The 25831-nt window shown below is 36.1% G+C and overlaps 1 pseudogene; it reads left to right on the top strand.

Moving 5' to 3' along the window:
* LOC102434010 overlaps positions 1-25195 on the top strand; it is a 36182-nt pseudogene extending 10987 nt beyond the window's left edge.
* Positions 25196-25831: the final 636 nt, after the last annotated feature.

Genomic DNA, 25831 nt, shown 5'->3' with positions numbered 1-25831 from the left:
TGGAATTGTGCATTGTTACAAGAAATTACAAGAAAAATAAATTTCATGAGGGTGCCCTGCAAAGGGAGGAGCAAGGAGGAATAAGTACCACAATATTAGGAATGTCTGTAAATTATATTACACTAAATAAATGTTATGTATTTTAATTACTTATGTCAATATATTATAAAGATTAAATCAAATAGCATAAAATATTTTCCTTTGTTTTAGATTGGGTTGGCCCAGAAGCAGATCTTGAGACAAAGATTCAAATGCAAGTAGTATATTTGGAGGTCATCCCAAGAAACTCAGATTAAAGGTAGAGGATTGGTGAAGGGAAAGTGAAAAGGGAGGTATAAACAGCCAAAAACAATGTGTTACCAAGAAAATTACTACTTGATAACTATGGCTTAATCCTGCCAGAAAACAATGACAAAAAATTTAGAATAAGTGCCATGAAGTTTGCCCAATCAATAGGTAAGGAAAGTAGGGTATTTTTCCATTAATATTAGGTTGAAGGATGCTCATGAAAAATGTCATTGTCCAGCATTCCTGACTTCTATGCCATTGTTAAAACAGATTTCTGCCAACAAAGGAAACCTTCAGGCAAAGAAATGCAAATGTTAGCATTTGAAAGTCAGTGCAATGAAATGCTATGAAACAATAGCTGACATATGAACAAAGCTGGCTATATACACCTTTTATTGGATAAACATTTATAGGTATTTCCTACAAAAAAAACTATTTTAAAAATGGGAAAAAACTGCAGATAAAAATAATATAGCAAAACAAATATATTTGCACAATTTTTTTCATATTGCTCTCTTAAAATTATCTTTAGGTGATTCAAAGTAATCCCTGTCAAAACATTAATGGCATTTTTCAAATAACTAGAACAAGTATTCCTAAAAGTCTTATGGAACCACAAAAGACTGAATAACTACAGCAATCTTGAGAAAGAAGAACAAAATTGGAGGTTTCACACTTCCTAATATCAAATTATCCAACAAGGTTATAGTAATCAAAATAGCATGGTACTTGCATAGATCAATGGAATTGAATAGAATGTCCAGAAATATGACAAACGAAGAAAGAACATACATGGGATAAAAGATAATCTATTCAATAAATGGTATTGGGAAAATTGGACAGACACATGCAATTCAGCCCAACCACCTTCTTACACCATATACAAGAGTAAACTCAAAATGTATTAAATACTTAAATGTAAGACTTGAAACTATAAAACTCTTAGAACAAAACATAGACAGTAAAATCTCTGACATTTCTTTTAGCAACATTTTTTTCTGATATATCTCCTCAAGCAAGGGAAAAGCATAAACCAATAGGTCTATATCAAGCTAAAACACTTTTGTACAGCAAAGAAAACCATCAACAAAATGAAAAGCAAACCTATTGAATGGGAGAAGATATTTGCCAATGATACCTCTGATAAGGGGTTAATATTCAAAATTTATAAAAAAACTTATATGACTAAACACCAAAATACACACACGCACACGCACACACACACACACACCAAAAAATCCAATTAAAAATGGGCAGAGAACCTAAATAAAAACTTCTCTGAAGAGGACATACAGATGGCCAAAAGATGTTCAATGTCAGTAATCATCAAAGAAATGCAAGTTAAAACCACTAGGATATATTATCTTACAACTGTCAGAATGGCTAACATCAATAAATCAATAAATAACAAGTGTAGGTGAGAATGTGGAGAAAAGGGAACCTTTGTGCAGTGTTGGTGAGAATGCAGATTGGTGTAGCCACTGTGGGAAAAAGTATAAAGTTTCCTCAAAAAATTAAAAATGGAACTGCCTTTGACCCAGCAATTCCACTTCTGTATATATCTAAAGGGACCAAAAAACATTTATTCAACACCATATATGTACCCCCACGTTCATTGCAATAATATTTACAATAGCCAACATATGGAAACAACCTAAGTGCCCATCAATAGGTGAGTGGATACAAAAGCTGTGATACATTCACACAATGGCATATTACTCAGACATCCTATATAATAAAAACCTAATATGCTAAGTATTTAGCTGTCCAGTTGTGCAGTCAATCAATCAAAGCATAATATGCTAATGATATGCTAAGGCCACTCAACTGCTCGCTATGATGTGCACTGACCACCACGGGGCAGACACTCTGACCAGTAGGTTAGCCTGGTGCTGGGGTCTAGCTGATTGGGACTGAGCGAGACGGGCTGGACATCCCTGGAGACCTCCTATGTTCCTTCCCAGCTAGCCAACCTCCTGTGTCCCTCCCCGGCCCTGTTGGGTCCTTGTTGGGTCCCTCGGCCTGGCCTGCGCCCTCTCACAATATGAGACCCCTCAGGAGATGTTGGAGAGCCGGTTTCAGCCCAATCCTACAGCCCAGGCTGAGTGACCCCACTGGTGCACGAATTTGTGCACCAGGCCTCTAGTAAAAACATAAAAACTTACCATTTGTGATAACTTGGATAGACCTAGAGGGCATCAGACAAAATAAAATAAGCCAGACAGAGAAAGACAAATACTGTATGCATTCACTTATATGTGGAATCTAAAAAACAAAATAAATGAGTAGACAAAACAGAAAACAGACAGAGATACAGAGAACAAACTGAGGGTTTTCAGATGAGAAGGTTGTGTGGGGCAGCTGGATGAAAAAGGTGAGGGGATTAGGAAGTACAAATTGGTAGTTACAAAATAGTCATAGGGAGGTAAAATACATATAGGGAATCCTATATAACAAAAGGCTAATATGCAAATCGACCAAGCAGTGGAACGAACAGTCACTATGACAAGCACTGATCACCAAGGGGCAGACACTCAACACAGGAGCTTACCCCTGGTGGTCAGTGTGCTCACACAGGGGGAGCGCCACTCAGCCAGAAGCCCTGAGCCAGGCTTACAGCTGGCGAGCGCAGCAGCAATGGCAGGAGCCTCTCCCGCCTCCAAGGCAGGGCTAAGGATGTCTGACTGATGGCTAAGCTGTCAGTTGGACATCCCCTGAGGACTCCTGGACTGTGAGAGGGCAGGCCGGGCTGAGGGACCCCTCCCCCAAGTGCACAAATTTTGTGCACCGAGCCTTTAGTATAGTCAATAATATTGTAATGATCATATATGGTGCCAGGTGGTATGATAATTATCAGGGGGATCACTTTGTAAATTATATAATTGTCTCACCACAAAATAATATTGAATGTTGAAAAAGAGTACATTCTGAGGTCATGGTTGGATTTCTGGTCAGGGCCTATCTCTGGGTTGCAGGCTCAGACTCCAGTGAGTGGCATTCAAGAGGCAGTCAATCAATGATTCTCTCTCAAAATTGATGTTTCTATCTCTTTCTCCCTCTCATTTCCTCTCTGAAATCAATACAAAAATAAATTTTTTAAAAAGAGTACATTTTGTGGCCATTCAGTAAAATTTTGTTGTACATGGGGAAAAAAATCTTTAAGTTGAGTTGTTTTTTTTTTTGTGTGTGTTTTTTTTTACCATAACTATTTATTTAAAGACATTTTGGTAGACTTTGTTATCTATTAAAATATGTCTAAATTGTATAATAACATTGAAATTTTACTTGTATTGATCTTCTGTTCACAGTTAGATGGCAAAAATTAATTATAGTGATTGTGTCTATGATTCTGTCATGATATTGGGAGTTAGAATCCTAAACTTCTGGCTTTTCATTGGCATGGAAAAATAATTAAAATTATGTGTATTGCATGAAGAAAAGCAAGTAGCTCATGAAAGTCTTCTACTATGGGAACAGGCAGGAGAAGTTGTGGGATTAAGAATGAGAGAATTAAATCTTGGGCTTTTGTTACCTATTCCGCTTTCCCGTTACTCATATACACAGTGAAGAAAAAAATAAGTTTCTTTTTAAATTACCCACTTAAAAAAATGGTTAAATTGAAATATGGGGATATTCATACAAATCTTATTTTGTTCTTCAGGGCAAACTATGGTAAATTATGAAAATTGTACTTTATTCCCTTGTATCCAGACCCGTTATAATGTGATGATACAGATCCTCAATTCAAGAGTTGCACCCTTTAAGCCTGCATGTGACTTGTTTTGATCAAGCAGAGGTTTGGAAAACACTGTATATTGGTCATTCTCTTTTCTCGCTCTGGGAAACTGTTGCTGACATGTGACAATCTCTGGGCTACCCTGGTGGAACGTGAAAGACACATAGCTCAGTTGTACCTGTCACCTCAGCCACCAACCAGACAATCTCTGGAAGCAGAATTGCTTCATTAACCATCTGCTGGACACAAACACATGAGTAAAGCTAGCTTACCCACAAACTGATTCTGGACCTTTTTGCCAACACAGAACATTATGGGCAAAATACATAGTTGGTGCTTAGAACCACTAAATCTTCTGAAGGTTTGTTATGCAGCCAATACTTACTGTTACACAGTTTGTTATGGGTTGAGGTGTGATCCCACAAAATTCATATGTTGAAGTGCTAACCACTTGGACCTTAAAATATGACCTTACTTTGAAATAAGGTTGTTGCAGATGTCACAACTTAAGATGAGGTCATAGTAGAGGAGGCTCGGTCCCCAATTCAGTATGACTGCTATTCATAAAAAAAGGAAAAAAAATGACTTGTAAACGGAGAGAATCCCATCCCATGTGAAGATGAAGGCAGGGAGCAAAGTGATGCTTCTACAAGCCGAGGAGCACAAAAGGTTGCTAGCAAACCACCAGAAGCCAGGGGAGGGTGATGGGATTGATTATTTGCCACAGCTCTTGGAAGGAAGCAAACCTATCAACACTTTGTTTCCAGACTTCTAGCCTCAAATGAATCTCTATTATTTAAGCTAGCAATTTGTGGTACTTTATTAATGCAGTTCTAGCAAACTAATATACAACTAAACTAATTTTTTAACTTGAAATCTTTGTAAGTTCTATTTCCTCTGCCTGGAGATGAATTTTCTCACTTTCTCTTTCATTTAAATTCTAGCTATAGTGTTGACTCATTGATTACATAATTGCAAGATATCCTTTCTCCAGTCACCCTCTATCAACTAGTTTTATTTTGTCCATTACACTTATCTCTCTCTGCGGTCACTTAAAATCTTTGTTTATCGATTTTTAAATCTTCTCTACTAAAAAAATAAGCTCCATGGAAACAGAACCCTTTATTATCATTTTATCGCTTTATCCACAAGGCTTAGCATATACCAGGTCCTTAAATATTAATTAGATAAAATAATACATAAATAAGCCAGAGAATATTTTTTAAAAATATATTTTTATTGATTTCAGAGAGGAAGGGAGAGGGAGAGGTAGAAACATCGAAAATGTAAAAGAATCACTAATGCACACTCCCCACTGGATTGAGCCCACAACCCTGACATGTACCCTGACCAGAATCTGACTGTGACCTCCAGGTTCATAGGTCGACACTCAACCACTGAGCCATGCCAGCCAGGCTAGCCAAAGAGCATTTAAATAGGTTATATCATAATTAAAATGTTAGCATATATAAGATATTTTCCTTCAAACAAACTGCTAAATAACTGCCATTTGCATGAAGTATGATTGCTTACTTAGAAATCCATGGTGTAAGAAGAGAGAGAGAGAGAGAGAGAGAGAGAGAGAGAGAGAGAGAGAGAGAGAGAGAGAATTGATGTGAAAGAGAAGCATTTATCAATTAGGTGCTCTGACTGGAGATCAAACCCACAACCTAGGTCTGTGTCCTGACCAAAAATCAAACTGGCAAACCTCTGGTGCATGAGTCAATGTTCCAACCAACTGAGCCCCCCAGCTAGGGCCTGAAAGAAATATTGTGATTGAAACCAGAAATTAAACATACGGGCTATATTATTTTTTTAGTCCTCTCTAAAATGAAGTTCTCTTACCATATGCTGACACGAAGGCACTAAAGGTTAAGTGTAATATTCAACATCATGTAACTAGAGTATCACTCTAACTCAGGTGGTATGAATCCAGAAGACATTATTTATTTCCAAAGCTCTGTTACCTTCCTGTGGCATAAAATTAAGTTAGTTTTGCAGAACTAAATCTTATACATATAGTCTCCATGTTTATGTTTGAAAAATACTGGTTAACAGAGCCTAGAAAATACATAATAACAATGAAAAGGGTTATTCATCTCTACTTTGATAATATTTTTTTTCAAAACCTGGTTAAGCATGCAAAGGCAAATAAGAATCATCTTCCAGTTTTTCTACTTTCAAAATGTTCTGAGTGTTTCTTTATTTCAGCCACCAGGCTAAAAGTCAGAGGACAAGGATGAACAAATATACACAGGCTCAGGAGGATGAAAGATACTAGTAAAATAATTTTGAAATTGAATTATAAATGTGGTCAGTACTGTATAAAATATGAGGCAACATAATGAATCAGCTAGCTTGGATGAATTCTAGGAGATACTGTAATAGGAAATACTCAATCTTGACACATTTGGGGTGAAAATACAAAATATGAATTCATAGACTGTTTATTAGGAAGAAGAATAAAAATGACATTGATTAATAGTGTCCCTGGGACTTTGTTAATAATGTAGGAATTTTAGGACACATCCAGCTTTGTTAGCATGAAATGTAGAGAATATACATGGAGGGCAAGAGATGATAAAACCTGTCTTGTCATGTTAAGTTCAGAAACGTATTGCCACCCACCAGTTATAGCTTGAAAGGACTATGAATAATAAACTACCTTTCTGAAACTGAAGAAAGGAATGATGAAAGGCTAAAGGTCAGGGCATTATGAATAAACATGTGGATGGAGTTTCTCTTGAGTAAGGTCAGCACCATGAATTTTTTAAAAGAGGTTTAAGCCATGAGTTATCAATAAAAAAGAATGTTATTATTAGTTCACAGGGGCATTGTGTTTGTTGTCTTAAATTGGGGCCCTGTAAAAAAAGTGTTAGAAGTGATGTAGCAGCAACAACAAAAAAGCAACATAGATGTAAGCCCAGTTTTAAAGGGACTACAGTAAGCCAATTTGAATAGGAAAGTGAGAATATGAAATAGTTCTTGTTGATTTTCTTTTCAATGAAAATACATTTGGAAAGGAAAATTATTGGTATTAACACAGTGGTGTGATGATGTCACAGACAGGAAAGAGAAAATGCAACGAGAAAGAAGGGAGCTATATAATTTCAGCACAGTCATTATCTTTAGTTAGAAATTTGCAGAGGTGGGTTTTAAGGAAAAGGAAATTGGCCATGAAAGAATGGTGTAAATGATTGAATGTCTAAACAAATCTTTCCCAAAGAAATCTCACAGATTTCAAAGGAACAAATATTATCTTAACCAGAGAATGATTTCATTAAAAAATGTTTTACTAAATATTATATTCTCTTGCTTCTTTCTTCTTGTTCTTTATTTATTTCCAAAGCTCTGTTACCTTCCTGTGGCATAAAATTAAGTTGGTTTTGCATATGTTCTCTTTTTCACACCACACCCATACACCCCAACATCCTCACACCCACAGATACACACAAATTCAAAATTCAAATGTATTTTTTCTTTTTTCATAATACAGTTGACTCTTGAACCACACAGAAGTTAGGGGCATCCTCCTCTCTGTAGTCAAAAATCCAATATAACTTAAGCTGGCCCTCCACTGATAGATTCCCAATAATGGAGCTCCCCCCCCCCACCCTTTTATAAGGTGAGTTTGAATTGTAAAGGTGAAATGACTTGCCTGGGTCAATTCAACTGCTGTCACGTGAAAAATAAAAATAAATCTGCATCTAAGTGATACCATCTAGTTCAGGGGTGGGCAACCCCTGGCACGCGTGCCTAACATGGCACGCCAGTAACTTTTGCTGGCATGAGAAACCCTCTCTTTATAATCTTCTATTTACAATTTTTTTCTTAATATCGACTTTTTTATTCTTCAGATAAATTCAGTGTAGGTGCATCTTAGATAAATAAATAATTTTACATAACAAGTTATCTTAAAGACCATAGATATGGATTGACGAGAGAGGGGAAGAGCAATTTCTATGCCTCTGCCTTAACTCTCCCTGCCTTCCTAGATCCGACCAGTGTTTTGGTTTCATCCACATACGCTTGTGAATCTTTGTTCTCAGTGATGAATTTTGTTAAGTCTCGTAATAGGAGTAGCCTGACGGATGAAAGTAGTAGCTCGTGCATATCTCTGAAGGTCACTAAATATAAACCTGATGTAAAATCTCTGTCATTAGTGATGCAGCAGCAAAAGTCCCACTGATAATATCAAACAGAGTCATAAAGTTTTCTGTCGGACTATCATTGTACATGTATACATTAAAAAATGAATGTGTTTTTCATCATCATAACTGTGTTTTTGTCGCTCGAATGAATTTTATTATTTCTTCAAGGTTCTTCACATATGTATACCTTAAGAGATATCAAGTAGGCGTAACATGTTCTCAAAAAATTAGGGTTGGCACGCAGAAGAATTTTGAGTCAGAGATTTTGCTGGTTTTGGCACGCACTCACAAAAAGGTTGCCCACCCCTGATCTAGTTCAAAGCCATGTTATCAAAGAGTCAGCTGTAATCTAATATTTCCTCAGCATCATCTTTCCTTAAGAAGCATTTTAAGAGACATATTTCATGTGTTTTTAAGTCATCATTATTTTAACATCTGTATTTTTAATAATATAAAACAGTATGGATAAATGCATATTTTCACTAAATGATAATATTTGACTAATTTAAAGTTGTCTTAAATTATGGTAGGCAGAATAACAATATGGTAGGCAGAATCACAATCACAGACCCAAATGCCCATGTCCTAATCCCCAAACCTATGACCATTTCTGGTTGCAAGATGAAGGGGCAGTAGATCAGCTAATTTCAAAATAGAAAGATTAGATGGTCTGGGATTTGGGATGTGGAAAGTAATGTCAAGAAGGTGGATGGGAAGGGTATGTTGGAATCCTTCCCAAAGCTACTGTCCCTCATGTGACATAGGCATCAGCAGAGTTGCTGGGCCAGAACTAGCCTGGGGACTGGAGCAGCAGGAGCTGGGCTTCCAGATGCAGAGAGCTGGCCTCAAAGAGAGTGAGCTGCCCTTGTGCAGAGTTGGGGGAGGGGGGCAGTGACAGCGCTATAGGCTACTGGTGCTGCCAGAGGATGGAATTGTTGCCTTTGTGGTAGGAGGCCAGGAGGTGAGGATAGCGAGGGTTGCTAAATGTTATTTTTATCCATGTAAGAGTAGGCTATACAGTAATGCACTTTCAAAAGAAGTCCCTGTCACAGAAGAGGCAGCTGATGCTCCTCATGGGGGTAATATATGGCTCTCAGGAAGGGTGAGGAGCTGGGAACTGGTTGATTCAGGACTGCTCTGTTCAAGTGGATAGAGAGCAAAAGCCCAGGGAGTGAAAAGAGAAACTCAAAGCAACAAGGCTGGTGGGGGGAGAGAACTGGCTAAGGGAGCCTGAGGGAGTGGTGAAAAGAGGTAGCCTGGGCCGCCCCAGAACACAGAACTCAGACCTGGATCTAGGAGGCAGGGTCAGCAGCCTGGTCTCCTGCTGCCCCTGTTTCTGGGTTGCAGAAAATTGCTTCACTGTGTCTGTGCCTAGACTTTCTCTGCTGTCCACTCCTTCCATCTGACCCCATAGTTGTTTAAGTTCAAATAACCTGGATTCAAATCCTGCATCTACCACTTCATAACCTTAACACCTTTGACAAATTAGTGAATCTCTTATTTTAAAGGGGGTGTTGATAATACCTACCTAAGAATTTGGAGTCGTTAATTGGTTAAATTATACACAGGGGTCAGGGTTGCATGGGCAGAGTTCATATTAACTGTTAATACTCAGTTTTGACACACTGTTGCTCCCCACCCTCACAGCACCTCACTCAGCCCAGGTATATCTTTTAGGTGAAGCCACCAGAAAGAAGAGCCGAAGGCTCTGCAGGCCTTGACTCTCCTGGGGACCTGAGGTCATGTTGGACTCTCCTGATGAAGATTTTAGGTTCAGTTTCTTTTAGACTCTCCACCCACCTTAGTACTATGCTCCCCGCCCCCGATCCCTCCCAGGTGGTGCAGAGCCCTTCCAGGAATGCCCTGTCAGGCAGATGTGGGTTGGTCTGTCCCTGGCAGTTCAGTACTCAGGTGCCAAGGCCACAGGGCAGATATGAAACCAGCTTATGGGGTACTAACTGTCAGACAAGCACAAGACCCCATTTGTAGGTTTTCAGATGAAATGTCCCTCCTGCCAGAAGTGGAGGGTTCGTTTTAAAAAGCTTCTAAATAAACTGAAGCGAGTGTTCAGCATGTTGGAGAAAGAATTTTTGGTCAGTCAGTAGTTAATAAGAATTCGTGGGGAGGCTACATAATCATAGGTTGTTGCTCATATTCGAAAGGATGCCCTGTTCTTTGTGTCGTTTTTTTGGTTTGTTGTTGTTGTTTTTTGTCACATTGTCCTAATAAAACTCTATTTTTTATTAGAAAAATAAAACAGGGAGCTTATCATGGGTTATTCTGCTGGGCCTAATGTGATTACAACAGTTTTTAATAGTGTAGAGGAAGCAGAAGTATTAGCGTAGGATAAGATGTAATGACTGACATAGAGGTTAGTGTGATGTCAGGAGAGCAGGTCTCCACTCTCCCTGTTGACTTTGGCGCTGGAAGAAGATGGCCATTAGACCTGGGCTGGAGGCCAGCTATAAAGCTTGAAAAGGCAAGGAGAGGGCTTCTCTCCAAGAAACTCCAAAAAGAAGAAAGCCCTGCTGACATCTGGATTTAGCCAGTGAGATTTATAACCTACAGAACAGTAAGATGCCAATGAGTTGGTGCTCATTTACTATAGCAGCAACCTTGTTCTGAGTTTCTTATTATATCCACAATTGAGGATAAGCAAAAGGTAGACCAAGACGTATTTAGTATTTTAGTCATTTATTTAAAACGGTACTTTTGTTAAAAGTCTGTCATGATCTTTGTTTCCAAATATATAAACTTTAATGACTAATTGGATAATCTGCCTGCAATTCTTTGCAATCATTATAATTTTAGATATAAAGCTCCATGCATGTAACATATGTAATGCTTAGAGTGGAGACTCAGGGGTGCCAAAGGCTCATGGTGAAAACATAAAATAAAACATATAAATGAACCAAATTTAAAATTCACACTGTGCCTGAAACCCAATAGTCTTATGCAAAAGTTAACCTCAGTCATTATGAGGGTGTGTTTTTATATCTCAATTTTATGTAAAGATCTTAGAGATTTGAGTTAGATTAACTGTAATAGTTGATATGACCATTGTTCAGAGGTCCAGGGACAAAGTCTAGATTCAAGATGCATTCATGCTGTCTATAGTCATGTTACCATTTCTGCTCTTGAGAGTTTGTTATATACCTTTTCCACTTATTTATTTTATCATTTTATTACATTTGACTTATGATCCAATAAATCTTATCATGCATATATCTTGTATATCCTTTGTATTGAAAATAGAGCACTAAACTACACTATTTTCTTAAATTTTTGTGTGGACTTTCATTGAAAATTAAAAGTTACTATCAAACAGCTTCAGCTATGTGCTTTAGTTTCTTTCTGAGAATTGGAGGTGGGTGGGGAGTTGGTGAAAATAACTCAAATGAATATCCAAACAAATACTCTACCGTGAGTGAAATCCATATCACATTAAGAAAATCAAATTCTTTTAGTAACACAAGTATACCTTGGTAAATAGCTGATATTTGCCAGGAATAATAAAATTTCCTCAGCCTTTCAGAGATCAGATTTGTTAAAAATAAAGACATGATAGGAATGATTTATGCTATAGTGTTTGCCTGCTACATGTGAAACTTTATGAGCTAAAATAAACCTTAAAGTTTGTTTTTCTGTTACAAGAACATCATGACACTTTTTGATCAGATAAAGCTACAAAAAAATCAATTCTATTACGTATTAAAACATGTGAATGGGCCATAGATTTCAGAGATAAATTCTTATCATTAAATACTTTATCGTTGTAGGCAATCTCTTCCAGGACCCCAAATGATCCCTGTCCTGGACTCCTGTCCTAATGTCGTATTCATCCCTTGAGTATGGGCTGGACTTCTTTGACTAGCTTTTAAAGACTAGAACACTACAGAAATGATGGAATGCCATTTCTGAAATCATATTAAAACAAAAAAAGTCTGTGGCTTTATCATTGGAAACTCTTATTTATATGGAAAATGGGAAGAGAAAGTAGGCAAGAGGGACTATTCAAAGGCATAAATGATGGATAATTTTCCAGATTTGTAAACAGAGATGAAAAATACACTCATATCTAGACACATTTAAAGATATATAATTTGTGGGAAGAGAAACAGAATATTTACTTTTTAAAATATTTTTTTACTGATGTCAGAGAGGAAAGGAGAGGGAGAGAGAGATAGAAACATCAATGATGAGAGATAATCATTGATTGGCTGCCTCCTGCATGCCCCACATTGGGGATCAAGCCCACAAACAGGGCATGTGTCCTGACTGGGAATCGAACTGTGACCTCCTGGATCATAGGTCAATGCTCAACCACTGAGCCATGCAGGCTGGACTAGAATGTTTACTTTTGGGGGACAAAAAAGGAAATTGGATCAACTTAAAAAAATGGGGGGGAGAAAAAACAAAATTGGTAAATGCAAAGTTAAAAGATAAAAAAATAATTATATCAATCAACACAACAAATGCAATGTGATTTATTTTGTATACATTATACATTAGATGAATGTGTGTTTGTGTGTGTGTCTTGACTTTGTCCATTCTAGATAGAGAAGCTCATATCAAAATGATGTTATTCTACTGAATAATTCTCTTCTACTTTAAAATCATAGTTTAGTATCTTTAAAAAAAAAGATAGTAATTTAAAATATTTTATATACTAGCAAATCTTAAGCTTAAAACAACAGAGATAGGGCACTACAAATTTAGAAAAATAATGAGATAAATAAAACTATGAAATATATATGAAAAATTCTACATAGAATAATAGTCGGTTTTACAGAACTTTTTAAAAGAATTATAACCCATATGAAATATTTTTCTTATATTGAGAATGTGTTTATCATACAGCTAATAAAAATTTCCAACAATAAAATTAATGCTGAAGCATATAAATAAAATCCACAGCTATAAACAACAAACAAGTGAATTAATAACAAACTAATAATAATAGAAACCACTTCCTTAATCTGGGAAAATGTAATTGCCAGAAACTAACAGCAAATACTCCTCATGTAGTGAAATGCTGGCAGAATTACTTTTGAAATTGAGAACAAATAAACTTGCTCACTGTCGTGACTTTTCGTTTTCTTTTATTAAGTTTACCTAATGTAAGGAGCATTATATAAAAGTAGGAACCATGAAAAGTTTTGTATGAGAAACTAGTTTTCATATATATCAGAAAACACAGTTAGAAGACATAATGGACAAAAATATTTCCTTAAAAGCAGAAACTGAAAACAACAACAACCTTACTATATCTAGATGTAATCAAAATAAGAAATGTTAGGGATTCTTATGAAGGCAACTAGAGTTCCTTGGTATAAGAATAATCATGGTGTGTGTGTGTGTGTGTGTGTGTGTGTGTGTGTGTGTAAGTCAGAGTGAGAGAACAATAACAAATGAGGATGAGATAGAAAATGAAAGAATGTCCAAGAAAGAAGAAGCAGACTGTAGGGAAAAATATATGTGAAAAAGGAAAAGTGAAACAGAAAGAGAAAATGAAAGAAAGAGGGAGGGTGGGAAAAGAGGGAGTAGGCAGTCGTAAAGAGAAAATCACAGGAAGTTCACCATTGGACATATTGTGATAAAGGAGGTATGGTATGATACAAGAAGAGTTGTGCACTTTATTCTCAAAAAGATAATTTGCAAATTGTGTAATAAGGATACATCAGTTTGTAATTCAACAATTAAAAATAAGTTTTAAGATAGAAGACAATTTGCAAATTTTGTCAAATGCTTAGAAGAATCATTATGTAAAGTCAAAAAATGGAGTGGCTTGAAAAGCTGAGTTACAAGATTTACATTAGCACGTACATGACAGGAAATGAGAAGATTGTAGGAATTTATAAGATGCAGTGTTTACTTAGCTAAACATTCCCAGATAGGCTTGCAAACCCTCTTTACATAATTAATGTACAGGAGGAGGCAGAGGTGGAAATGACTTTGCCCAGGTGGGCGTTATTACCCAAAGCTGAAGGCATTATTAGGCGTAAACACATCCACACAGCTTCTCATTTGGGGCATCAGTTTGGGTTAATTTGTTCTGTGGCTGTGCTGTAGAGAAATGACAGTCTTCAAATAGAGATTAGATGCACTGTAATAAGTTCTTTACTGTAATTTAATACTTTCTAGGAGAATTTTGATTTCCCATTTGGTTCATCTGCAGGTTCTGTTTATCATGTTGTATGCAAATTTTTGGTAGACAAGTAATTGCCACCCCTGCTGAATGAACTTCCAAGGAGATATTTACAGGAATATTTATAAGTACATAAATGCTATAAAGGAGAGGGCATCCTCTCTTCTCTGCAACTTCTCACAAAATGATCTCACATTGAAATACATATTAATAGTCCTACAGGTACATTTCAGGAAGAATTCCAAACTTAAAAAATATATGAAACTGAGGTTACTATTGGACAGAAGTATTCAATACTGAATTTAAAATAGGAGGAATATTATCAACTGTGTTATATTTCAAAACATTTGCTGTCCATGAATAACCTCTAAATGAGAAAGCCCTGGGTGGGGGGATCTTGGCTTTGTCTCCATCACACCTCTTTTATATCCACTTGTGAAATTTATTTAGCCTGTGCTGTACATTCTTTAAAGTAGTCGTGTTGATCCTAGTGAGTTGATGTAGCTGTCTGCCTTCATAAAAAATTAATGCTTTACAAAATACTCATAACAACTTTTGACAGAGCAAGAAAATAAAAGACAATAATGACCACTGAATGAGCTTTAAAAATACATAGAAAAAATGAAAAAAGATGGAGGGATGATGACCAGTAAGAGTCATTTTAGAAATGTTATACTTGAAATACCCATAGGGAATTGCATGTGGAAACATGGAGACAAGAGAGGTCTGTGCCTCAGTAGAGAAATGGGCTTGGAGTTCATGACTTAAAGTCAACACATATTTGTTATTATTTTTTACTTTATTGATTAGGTTCAAAATAAGGGAATGCAACATATTGTGGGCTTATTATAAGGAATGATTACAATGTTTCATATTTGGAAAATTAAAGCAACTTCTAGTTAAACATCTACTGAAAATGGGCCCATTGTATACTATAAAGGGATTGTTCCCTTTAAAAATGCAAGACCTAAGGAAGAGAAAATTACTATCAACATTCTCTATTCTTGTATTTTTCCTATAATTTAGAAAATCATCCTTCAATTTATTAAGGAGAAACAGCATTTTTAAAAATATCTGTGCTCTGCGTTTTAAAATACTGGGTTCTGCATTCTTTGAAATGCTGCTCTTCTGCAGTTGTATACACTAAAAATGAATTATACCCTCTTTTTAATTTCTGTTCCCTTAGAAAACTGTTATGGGGAGAGGGAGAGAAAAGTCCCAGGAGTACTGAGTGTAAAAGAAGCTTAATGAGGAAACACAGAGGGTAGGGAGAAATAGAACTAAGATGCGTGAATAGGCAAAATTTCCCCACTGCACTTTGCCTAGCTTGGACAAATCTTGCTAATTTGTTTTGTGACTAAACAATTGACAATGCATTTGACATGGAGACTCAGGTGTTTTACCACATATATTCTTTTTAAAAAATAACCATTATTTTTTAATTCATCTTTATTGTTGAAAGTATTACAGTTGTCCCCCCTTTTTTCCCCATTGCCTCTCTGTAGCCATTACTAAAAGTGATGAAGAGAAATTTGTAAACTTCCCCTTAGGAAAATTTTTCTAGATATTTATTCCACTTGGAGAACTGAAAATAATGACAATATCTCTGAACTGTAGAGTATAAGTGAAAGTAAGCCTGTGGTTGGTCTTATGCAGATACTAAAACGCATAACTAACTCTATGATTGATACATATAGACAGTTGACAGAAAGTGAACTTACTCAACTCTAATTTGGTCCACCATTGAAAAAATTCAGTATAGGTTTCAAGCGTACAGTTCTATGATGCATCATCTATACACTTGAAACCTAAATAATATTTTTAACCAATGTCACCCCAACACATTTAATTAAAAATTAGTAATAAGCAAAATGATATCCTGCATATAGAGAAGTAAATGCAATATAGATGATAGAACCACAGCTTACAGCATCCTCCTGTGTATTTGTGTGTGAGTGTCTGTGTGCAGTTAACTTCTCTTAGAATGGAAGCAATAACATGGTTTAACTGCATGGTCCCTTAACTTTTGGGCATTGCATGACAGTGTTCTCTAAAGGGACCAGGTTGTTGACTTGAAAGTCAACCTTCTAATATTTCCTTCCCTATCACCATTTTGGTTATTATTAAATTGTAGCTCTGATCTTCAATAATTTTTCAGAAAATGAAGGGAAAAAGAAATTTTCCATCATTAGGCAAAAAATAAAAGCAATGCAGAAAATCATATTTTTAAGAATTACTGTTGCAAAAAAAATGAATTATTATTGAAAGAGAATAGTAGATTTGTGAAAACCCTTTGATTTGTTCCTTTCTCTTGCTGTCCTGATTTCAATCCCAATATAATCAGAAGTACTCAAATATGTTCTGTTCCAGAAAAAAAAGTAGGCACTCCAAAGTCTGAGAGATATTATAATAGAGATTGAAAGCTGGAAGAACTATTGATGATTTCTGAGTAAGCACTGGGAATGAAAAAGCAACACAAAGTAGAGAAAGGCAAAACTAAGCCAAAATCTTTGATTTAATGCATGAAAGTTTGATGAGAGTGGCAAAATATTGAAATGGATGTTTTATAATTGTTTTTTGAGTCTTTCCAATAAATTAGATAATGGTTAAAAATTATGTTGGTCCCTATTCCAAGAATTTTGCAAAATGAACCAAATATTTTTTTAAAAGACAAAAGATATTGCATATATTGATTTTAGTAGCCACTTGAAAAAAATCTTTGTTTTCCTTTATGGAGAGAATAGATTAAAAAATATGTGTTGACTGATTATAAAGCTAGGAAGAACTACACATAGGTGTATCCCTGGGGATGGACTGCAGCATGCTGCCTGGGTGTCTGTGGGATCCATGGGCAGCAGCGAGAGCCCTGATTGATTGATGACAGATTACAGCATCATCAGAAAATGCTCTCAGCGTCACCATTATTGTGCCATCTGAGGCTAGAGAAAACGATGAAACTATCCAGATGATCATCAACTTTACATACAGTGAAAAATACCTAGAGGAAACCCCTCTTTATGAAATATTCTCCCAGGGAAATCTAGAAGATAATACTGTCTCAGGCATTTTAAAATTGTTAGTATTGCAGGCAGAAGAAAACTTTGGTACGGTGATGATCTTTACTTCAGTGAGAGCTGTGCAAGAAACATTAATGTGTTGGTCAAATAAAACCTAGAAGAGAAGAGGAAAAGCAACAAAAGGAAAAAGAAGCAGAAGCTGAAAGCAATTACTTCATGGCACTACTGTTACAATTGAGAATTTCTTATGTTGGAAACCCAAGTTTGATGCAGAACTCTTGGAAATTAAGAAGAAAGGAATGAAAGAAGAACAAGGGGGAACAAAATAAATTAAATGGGAAATAGTTATTTGAAACAGATTATAATTTTGGCACATCTGATATCTAGTTCTTGGAGGATGCTGGAAACAATGTGGAGATAGCTGAGTCTGTGTTCCAGGAAACAAATGAACTGGAGCTGGAGGACGGTGAGGATGACCCAGACTACAATCCTACTGGTAGATGTTCCTCTCTCTCTCTCTCTCTCTCTCTCTCTCTCTCTCTCCCCCTCTCTCTCTCTCTTTCTTTATAAAAAACAAATAATAACTTTCAGGAGGATATTCTCCTGATAGTTTTAGTCCTTAGACTTAATAAAATGACAACACTTGGAGTGCGGGAAACGAGTTAGGTCGGCTCGCGTGAATTGCGCGTACTCCGCGGGAGCCGTCTTTAACTCGGTTCATATAGATTTGCGGTGGAGTGCGGGAAACGTGTAAACTCGGGCCGATTGTAACTGCGTATTACCAAATATTTGTTTGTAATCCACCCTTTTGGTGGATGGAACAAAACCAAAAGACAGAGCCATCTTATATTTTGGCGGGAAATTCACCCGCACTCCAAGTGTTAAAGTTAAAAAAGATTAAAGAAGAAATGTTAGTGGGATAAATGTGTATACAAGGGAAAGAGAAATTTAGAAGAGAAGAAACTCAGAAATAATAAAATATATAATATTTGACTGTAAAAGTTTTATACTTTTTAATTTAAAATTATGCCATTACACAGCTTCAAAACAATGCTATTAGCAGATGTTTACAGAGATAAAATTTTGGTATTTATACTGTCCAAACACCTGCTACTTATTAAGAAAAAGATCCAGGGTGATAAAAAAGAAAATTGGCAAAAGATATCCCAAGAGAATCTTCAAGCTGCCAATAGACTGAAGGAAAGATGCTGAATCTTAGAGATTGTCAAGGAAATTGAACAAATGTAATAATGAACTTGACTTCTTATGATTAGGAAAAATGAATAAATAACACCAAGTGCTTGCAGAAATATAAAGAATGTGGTGTTCTCATACATTGCTATTAGAAATGGGTATTGGTAGTTTTTCAAAACAATCTGATAATAAAAATAAAAATTAGAATATACATTCTTCAGTCAAAAATTGTACTTTATACAAGAACTAGAGGCCCGATGCATGAAATTCATGCAAGAGTGGGTCTTCCTTCCCCCGGCTGCCGGCATTGGCTTCCCTCCAGCACCCGGGAACCGGGCTTCCCTCGCAGCACCGGCTTCGTCTGAAAAGTTGTCCAGAAGGATGTTTGGTCTAATTAGCATACTGTGCTTTTATTATTATAGATATTTAGAGATGAAAGCATCAATATATAAAATTATACAGTGATTACTTTGGCATCTTTTATAGAAAGCTGGGAACTTCCGGAATATCCATCAATAGGAATGGGTAAGTAAAAAATAGTACATTTTAATGCGGACTATTATGCAGTATTAAACATTATATATATAGTTTATACATGCATGTGTAATATATGTACATATTTACCCAAAGGCTTGGAAGCATTTTTATGATATTTTGTTAAGTGAGAAATAAAATGTAAGAGAAGATCATACAGAATTATATCATGCTTACTCCAAAATCTTCATATACATAGAAAGAGAAGTGTTGACATTATTTACTAAAAATGTAATGGCTTGAGTGGAGGGGAGTGTAGAGTATCATAGATAAGGAAGGGGAAAAGGGACCATAGAGTACTGAGTTACCACATTATTATGAAGTCTAAATAAATATTATATATGCAATAATTTTATTAACATATTGTAAATATATGGAAAAGAATTGTGTATGTGATAAAGACTAAAAATTAGCACTGCAATGGAAGAAGAGGAAAACAGAACCAGTGACAGAAGGTGTTATGCCACTGTGTCATGGGCTGAATTATGTGTGCCATGCCCCCAATTCATATGTTGAAGCTCTAACCCCTAATCATTTCAGAGTATAACTGTATTTGGTCACAAAGCCTTTAAGAGGTAAAATAAGTTAAAATGGGATCATTAGGGTGGGCCCCAATCCAATAGGTTGATATCCTTATAAGAGGAGACATGAGAATGCAGGAAGGGAGATATTAAGCACAGGGAGACAGGCAGGTGCAGACACAGCAAGAAGGCAGCCATACATCCATGAGGAGAGAGGCCGCCAAGGAAACCAAACCTGCCAACACCTTGATCTTGGGCTTTAGCCTCCTGTTTGAGAGCAAATTATTTTTGATGTTTCGGTCAACCAGTCTGTGGTATTTTTTTAAAAACATATTTTTATTGATTTCAGAGAGGAAGCGAGAGATAGAAACGTCAATGATGGTAGAGAATCATTGACCTGCTGACCTGCTGCCTCCTGCACGCCTCACACTGGGGATCAAGCCCACAACACGGTAGTGCCCTGACCAGGAATTGAACTGTGATCTCCTGGTTCACAAGTCGACACTCAATCACTGAGCCACACTGGCCAGGCTCATGTTTAGGTCAACCAGTCTGTGGTATTTTGTAATATCAGCCCTTGCAAACTAGTACATATTGGCTTTGAAGGTAGAGACAGGGGCCGTGAACCAAGGAATAAAAGGAATATAACTTGGCATGCTGGAAAAAGAGAAGGAATACCCAAACCCGGCCAAAACCTTGATTTCTGCTAGGTGATACTACAGAACTGTGAGAGAATAAGTCTCTGCTCTTTTAAGGCAGCATGTTTGTGGTGATTGGTTACAACAGCCACTGAAAAAGAATGCAGGTAATTCATTAGAAATAGGTTTGACTCAGAGACACAAACTGGCCTGAAATAATGCTTTCCCATGTAAAATAGCCCAAAATTCCAGTGTCAATACTGTCAATAGAACATCTTATCATTAGCTTCTATTCATATAATTATTCATTTTATCACTCATAGAAAATACTAAATATCATATACATATTTTTCTGTTTTCAATCACATTTCACTAAATGGAATTATAGAGAAAAATGAAAAACATTCATTGAATATGGTTATAGTTTTAAAATATTTTTATAGAGGTCTTAGAGGCTAAAAGAGAAACTTTGGAAACATCTTATTGAAATCACTAGCATCGTGCCTTTTAAAATGACTCACATCTACTCATTTTCTTTAATGAAACAAAATATTAGTCTTGCTCTGAGTATCTTTTATTTATTTATTTATTTATTTATTTATTTATTTATTTATCTATCTATCTATCTATTTATTTTGTTAATCCTCACCTGAAGATATTTTTCCATTGAGAGGCAAAGAGAAAGAGACATCGATGTAAGAGAAACACATCAATTCGTTGCCTCCTACACAGGCTCCATCCAGGGATAGAGCCTGCAACCCAGGTACATGCTCTAAACTGAAATTGAACCTGGGACTCTTCAGTCCGTAGGTCCACACTCTATCCACTGAGCAAAACAGGCTAGGGATGAGTATCTTGCTTTTAGTTTAAGATAATGGTTTTGTGAAGTTGCTATTTATTTTATGTGTTATATCATAAAAATATCAAAATAAATAAGCTATGATTTTCACATCTTTCTCTTCCCTTTGTGGTCTCTGTCTGTCTATCTGTTGCTGTTCTCTCTTCATACACACACACAACATACAAACACAGACATAAATACAGTACTCACACATAAATTGATAGAGATCAGTTCCTATATTTGGTCAAATAAAAGGGACTTATAGGAGAACCATTTCCATCTTGGTCACTATATGACAAAATGTATTGCCTAGGGTGTAGAACAGGAAAAAAAAGAAGAAGTTAGGAAGAAGCAAAGGATAGAAATAAGGGAGACATAATGAGAGGTAGGAAGAACTTGTTTGAATTCAACAAACTAGAATTGAAAAAAAGCACGATTGAAAGAAGACAGGTTGAGTGTGTTCAGCAGGACTTTATTTGACACACACTTATGTACTCTTTCAAGGTACTTCACTACTTTCTTCAAGGTTATTCAACTGTAGTTAGATCCAAATTACACAGCCTGTTAAATGACTTTAAAGCCTCAAGACTTATGTTTCTGGGAACTTGCTATAGTGTGGCAAATTGGATTTTACAAATAATTTAATCCTTTTTTATTCAGTCACATTCAAACAAGTTTTGAATCTAGTGAAATTAGAGAAAAGTCACCCTATCAAATTTTACCCTCGAGTTCAAGTACTCAATGCAAAGAAAATCAAATAAAAATGAAGGCCAAATATTAAAAATCCTGCGCAATTTCTGGATTCAATAATCATCATGATTCATTTTTTAAACTTACAAATAAACCTGTTAATACCTTCTGCTTCTGGGTAGCATACATAATATACTTGAATAAGTAAATGGGAATATAAAAGTAATGTACATTGAATAAAAATGTACTTGAAGAAATATATATATACTAGAGGCCCAGTGAATGATATTCGTACAGCCTGCACCGTCTCCAATCTGGGACCCCTTGGGGAATGTCTGACTGCCAGACATCTCTCTCACAATCCGGGACTGCTGGCTGCCAACCGCTCGCCTGCCTGCCTGATTGCCCCTAACTGCTTTTGCCTGCCAGCATTATCACTCCCTAACCGCTCCCCTGCTGGCTCAATAACCCCCAACTTCCCTCCCCTGCCAGCTTGGTCGTCCCCAACTTCCCTCCCCTGCCAGCTTGGTTGTCCCCAACTGCCCTCCCCTGCTGGCCTGATGGCCCCCAACTGCCCTCCCCTGCTGGCCTAATCTTGTCCCCAACTGCCTTCCTCTGCCAGCCAATTGGGTTCTGATTGGTCAGTTTCTATGCCAATCAGTGTCAAAAGCTCCGCCTCCTAGGCAGCCATTTGCTCCTCACAATTCACCCAGATTTGGTTCTGATTGGTCGGTTTCTATGCCAGTCAGCATCTCTGGGCCTATCAACAGGGCCTGATCAGAAAGGTGGGGCTGATCAGCAGCTCCAGTGGAGGCCTGGAGAGAAATGGAGGCACAGCTGCTGGCCAGGCCCAGAGAGAAAGAGAGAGGCAAGTACTGATCAACAGTTGCCACAGAGGCTACAGATCAGACCTTGCTTCTCTCTTCAGGCCTCTCTCCAGGCCTGATTCTCAGGCCCCTCAGCAGTCAGTGCTGGGTCACTGTGCCTGCAGCCATAGCAGCCATAGCAGTCAGTGCTGGGTTGTCACAGCAACCCAGCGCTGACTGCAGGACTGACTTCTGGTTGGTGAGTCTCCCGTGGTGACGGACCCAGGGTTTTATATATTAGGATAATACTAAATACCTAACAATTTAAAGAAACCAAATGTATTTTGCTTTGGTGTTTTTTTAAAAATATCATAAAAATATCAAAATAGGTCTTTTAAAAATTCAAGAAGAAATAATTCTTCAGTATATATGATATCCTCTTGAACTAAAATTAATATGCAGAACAAAGACTTACACACTTTATGTACTCAAGTATAGACTGCAATCACTATGTAAAAGCAATTGCCATGATCATACAAAATAGCTATATACAAAAGAATATTGACTTTCATAACAACATAATGGGAATTTCAAGAGTAACATGAAATATCAAAAGCAACATTGTATTTTTTTGTAGAAGGAATTTCTGATCCTCATTAATTAAAGTGTATTACAAATTTCAACATTTAATTTATGTCATACATTCTGTGCTTCTAAGTTACTTTGTAATTTCTCTAAGTGAAATATGTATTTAAAAATTCTAATGTTATAAAATAAAATAATCAAGTATAAGCCTAAAAATTTATATCTTAACCTTTTAATTCAAATTTATATTCATCAGAGGTCAAAAATGATGATTTACTAATTTTTACTGAGGATAGCCTGCTATTCATATTGCTATTCAACATGTTTTTCATTTAAAATTATAGTTACATAGATTGCTTCCTTATTCCTTTTTATAAATGCCAAATGTCAGTGTTACAAGTCTTCTTTGTCTTAATGCTTTGTGGTTTGCATCCACATGGCTGATATGAAATTTGTTATTTCTTCTTTTATATCAACAGCTTTTCATATAATTTTGTCTATACTGCATATATTTTGTCATGCTTTCATTTTTAATTATTTTAAAAATCAGTGTGATTTAGGTATATCCCTTTTAGAGGACAAAAATTACAAATTTGTCATTTTGAACTGAAATTTAACAGGTTAAGTTAAATTCACTTAAATGTATTGATATGGCAATATATTTGATCCTAGCTCCCTTTAAACTTTTATGCTATGTTTTCTATTTTTACAGGTTTTTCTTAACTTTTCTTTTGTGACATGTTTCTAGTGGTTAACTTTGTAACTACATATTTATATCATACTTTCATCTATTAGGATTAAGTACTTTATATTAGTTCCCTAATGTGAACAGGGAAAAAAAGTTTCAACATTTTAAAAAGCATAATGACTGAAAGCAATATAGGTTGCCTAAGTACATGGAGGTGATGGATATGCTTTTTAAAAACTATTGTGATCATAATTTCATTTGCAATATTATGTCAAAAGTTAATTTTTAAGTTTTAAATATGTATAGTATGTTGTATGTCACTTATGCCTCAATAATGATGTGTTTTAAATGAACACTTACATAAAGACCTTCTCAGATAAAACAAAGTTTAGAAAGTCAAGAGTATTCATTATCAGGAGACCAACACTGCAGTACAAAAATACTACAGATAATTCTTCTGAAAGAAAGTGATACCAGATGGACATATAAGCTATGCTAAAAAGTTAGTAGTCCTGAGAATGGTTTTTAGAAGTGAATAAACATAGAATACATAGTTTCTTATTTTAAGTCTATAAAAATAATTTTCTGTCTAAACTTAAAAAAATAATAATGTATTGTGAGGCATATAACAAATGTAGAAACAAGCACAAATAAGAGTGCAAATATGCGAAAGAAGGAAATGAAAGTTTGCAAGTAAACTCAAACTAAATGTGGATGTTATGTAATATGAAGTTATACTGTGATGAGTAAGGGAGATCACAATCCACAAAAACCAAAAACATTGAGTATGAATAGAGTAGAACAAAAATAAATAATAAGGATGTTAAGAAATTAAAAAATGAGAAGTAATAACAAATAAAGAATCATGTTAAATGCTGAAAAATTAATTAATATGAGGAATAAAAGTTGGCATTAAGATTTAGCAATGAGGAAGTTATTGGTAACTTAGGGTAGACTTATTTCACACAGTGGTGGAGAAGATTTTCAACTGGAGTGATCTGAGGAATTAATGTGCGGTGAGTACATGCCACCTTTTCAAGAAACTTCACATTAATAAAATGGAGACTGGCAACCCATAGTGAAATGCATTAGAATAAACTAAAGTTTAATTATTTTTTATGTGTGAAAATATAGAAGAGAGCCAAAATGATGATGGAATTCATGGAAATAAGGTGGTAACTTATAAAAAAAATAGAGAATATGCTATATAGGGCACAAGTTGATTAGACTAATGCCAAGATAGGACTATTTTCATAAAAATAAAAAAGTTGGCAAGGCCAACTTTTAAATGTTGATAAACAAATGTGCTTTTTGTTTGTTTGTTTTTGGGTTTTTTTGCAGGGATGATGAGAAGATAACTATTTTATTGGTGAGGTGACAGAGGGAAGTGTACATGTGCATAGGATGCTTAAGAAGCACAGAAGAATGGAATCTACCTTTGATGGAGAGTAGAATAAAGGATTTCAGAGTAGACAATGCTAGGACTTGATACATTAGTAAGAGATACCGAGGAAAAGTAGAGTAAGCTGGTATACAGAGGAAAATAAAGTCATTTGAAAACAAGGTAGATTGAATAAAACATCCTCTATAAAATGAATAAATGTATGAATTCAAAGTATTATTCAAACATAGGCAATATATACTATTTTATTCTCTACAACATTTATATGATCTCATTAACCAAATACAGACATAAACAGCAACATAGGTAGATCTCTTTTATTAAATTTACTAGAGCCCTGGTGCACAAAATTCATGCAGTGTGTGGGGGGGGTTCCCTCATCCCAGCCTTCACCCTCTCCAATCTGGGATCCCTCTCACAATCCGGGACTGCTGGCTCCCAACCACTCGTCTGCCTGCCTGCCTGATTGCCCCTAACAGCTTCTGCCTGCCAGCCTGATCACCCCCTAACCACTCCCCTGCCAGCCTGATCAACGCCTAACTGCTCCCCTGCCGTTCCGGTTCCCCGCAACTGCCCCCTCCTGCAAGCCTGG

Source organism: Myotis lucifugus, unplaced genomic scaffold (genome assembly GCF_000147115.1).
Source record: "Myotis lucifugus unplaced genomic scaffold, Myoluc2.0 scaffold_0, whole genome shotgun sequence".
Taxonomy (NCBI): domain Eukaryota; kingdom Metazoa; phylum Chordata; class Mammalia; order Chiroptera; family Vespertilionidae; genus Myotis; species Myotis lucifugus.
This window is presented reverse-complemented; position numbering and strand designations above follow the sequence as displayed.